Source organism: Octopus bimaculoides, chromosome 16 (genome assembly GCF_001194135.2).
Source record: "Octopus bimaculoides isolate UCB-OBI-ISO-001 chromosome 16, ASM119413v2, whole genome shotgun sequence".
Lineage (NCBI taxonomy): Eukaryota > Metazoa > Mollusca > Cephalopoda > Octopoda > Octopodidae > Octopus > Octopus bimaculoides.
Genome location: NC_068996.1, coordinates 43,643,417 through 43,646,388, shown reverse-complemented (window position 1 = coordinate 43,646,388; position 2,972 = coordinate 43,643,417).

The following is a 2,972-nucleotide window of genomic DNA, read 5'->3' as shown; positions in this document are numbered from 1 at the left end:
TATATATATATATATATATATATTATCGTTTATCTTTTACTGGTTTCAGTCCAGGGCTGAGGTCATGCTGGTGCACCACATGTAATTACTAGGTGTTGTTTCCGATATTGTTTTTGGTGAAGTAGCGAGTTGGACGGAGCTGCTTTTCTATGTGCCTCCTGCTGCGATGTGGGTTCATCTGGTATCTAGAAACCTGTCCAGACGTTCCTTGAAAACTTGCACATCAATACCATGTAGATCCTGGCAGGATGTTGAACAATTGGCGGTCCTTGAAATCCAGACTATTGCAGTTCTGTGTCCTTATTTTAGATGGGGAAGACAGGATCTTTGGTATGATGTTATGTCGTCCAGTTCGAGGATTGGTATTGCTGTCAATTCCAAAATTGGGAGCAAAACCATCCAAGATCTTCCAAATATATATCACCGCATATCTCTCTCGTCTTCTCTCCAGGGAATAGGGACTCAGCTCTTTTAGCGCATCTCCCAGTAGTCCATCTTTTGCATCGTATCAATCTTCTTTATGTATTGATGCTGGATTACTTCAAGTTCCACAGTTTGTTTCACACTCTCTGGGGACCATAGTTGGGAGCAGTAGTCCAAGCGTCTGAGAACGAAAGTGCTCCATAGGAGAAGCAGGGCCTCCCTTTTTCTGGTCTGAATGTCCTCAAAATCTATCTAGTCACTCGCTTCTACAGTGTTGCCATTTTGGTAATATGCACATGGAATGTTGTCTCATTCCTCATGTGAACTCCTAGTTAACTGGGATCATATTACTTTCTGGTCCAGTGTATTCCGATTTTAGCCTAGTGTTGCGCTGATAGTGGAGTGCCCGAAATTTCATAGCATTGAACTGCATTTTATATTTTTAAGACTATTTGTATATTTCATTCAGATCTTTCTGCAATTTTATGATGTTCTCTGGGTTCCTAACTACCTGCGATACTTTTGTGTCGTCAGATTGGCTGACTGTACCGCGGAGGGCATGTCTGAGAGGGTCGCCACAAATAGTAGTGGCTCCAGTACAGTTCCCTGTGGAACTCCGCTGAGAATTGGTGTCTCTTCAGAGTTAGCACCATTGGCTACAACTGTCTGACTCCTGCTCTTCAGAAAATCATGCAACCACTCTCCCAGTTTCCCAGCAATACCAAGGTTTCGCAGCTTGTGAATATCATGCCATGATCAACCTTGTTGAAGGGTTTGGCAAAGTCGAGGTATATCACGTCTACCGCTGATTGGTTTAACTGTTGTTTCAGTGCCCAGTCAAAGTGCTGCAGAAGCTGTGTGATGCAGCTCCTCCCTGAACAGAAGCCATGTTACGTGTTTGTGAGGTTGTTTTTTTTTCTTGGAACGTGATCAGCCTTTTTCTGACAATGTGTTCCATTGTCTTGCTAACATGTGAGGTCAGTGAGATGGGCATGTAATTTTTAGCATCTGCTCTGCTCTCTCCTTTATCGACAGGGCATATTATACCCTCTTTAAGCATGTTGGAAAGTTTACCACATGCAAGGAAACTCTGAAAGGGTATCTGCAGTGACTTTGCAAGAGTCTTTTTACATGTCTTCAAGAGAACAGTTGGGAGTCCATTTGGGTTCGTTGCTGAGTTTGATCTCATCTCATCAATGGCCGATATTATATCCTCGTTTGTTATGTTGATGTAATCTATGGTTACCTCGTTTCCGAATAGATTCGTTACATTGAAAATCTCCTCAGGTTTGTTTATTTTCATATTTTCCAGTGGAGAAGTGAAAACACTTCGGAGCTGTTTATTTAGTGCTTCACTTATCTTCGCCGAGTCTGCAGTTAGTGAGCCGTATTTGCCAAATAGTGGCCCTATCTTATAGCGTACTGAAGCAAACTCCTTTGCCAAAGTGTAGAAAGCTTTAAGACTTCTTTCTATATTTTCGACTGCCCAGGTTTCTCTTACTTCTCTTTCTTTTTCATGGGAAATTTTGTGTTTATTTTCAATCTCGAAGAGTTCCTCTGTCAGGTGGGATTTCACGCATTGAGGTGTCTGTTTAAACAATTCGAGATCTTTATTCCCTGCCGCATGAGTATTCTCCTGTCTCGGGGAAATGATGGTTTTGTGTGTATTTGCTCTCTTCTCTGGGACATATTTAATGCGTATGGCTTGCATTATTGACATGAATTTATCGAGTTCCATATCTATGTCTTGCATAGAGAGGCTTTTAGGCCAGTCCTGCTGGAGTTTCTGTTTTTCAAGTGACTTTCAGTCTGCCTTATTGAAATTTAGGTTGGATAGGGTTTGAGCACCATCTGTGCAGAGTTTATCTTTAGTTAATTCCGGGCTATACGTTATCAGTTCTATCATGTTATGGTCTGAGAATATTGTCGGTGATATATTTACGTTATGGATAGATAATTTCCAAACTGTTTGAAAAACAGACGTCCAGGATATTTTTATGCCTGGTTGGAGAGAGTATGATCTGCTCCATGAATAGCATTTTCGTAAGATCAAATAAAGATTCTGCTTGATTTCGCTCTTTGTGCGTCATTCATGGGGTTATGTTGCCCTCAGGCCTCTTGATGTTGGGGAAACTGAAGTCACCCATCAGGAATATAGTAGTGTGTTGATCCAATTGTGTTTGTACTTCCTTTATTGCACTGAGGCTTTCCTTAAATATTCCATCATGATTTGAGGCATCAGGTGGGTGATAATAATGTGCATATCTCTATATCAAGTTGCTTTAGATGTACTGAGTGTATCACACACCGAGTTCGATTACGGTAAGAGGGCTTGTGCTGTGACATCTTCTGTGGTTTCTTTTTCTTCTCTCTGTACGGAAGATAGCATACGTTGGTATGTGTATCTCTGCATCATTTATGTCTGCAGATTGATGTGTCTCTGTAAGTACAATGCATATAGATTTATTACATGCAGAAAGACTCTTCAGATGCTCGATTATGCATTTGCTGTTATTCTGCAGCAGGCCTCTTATATATATGTATATATA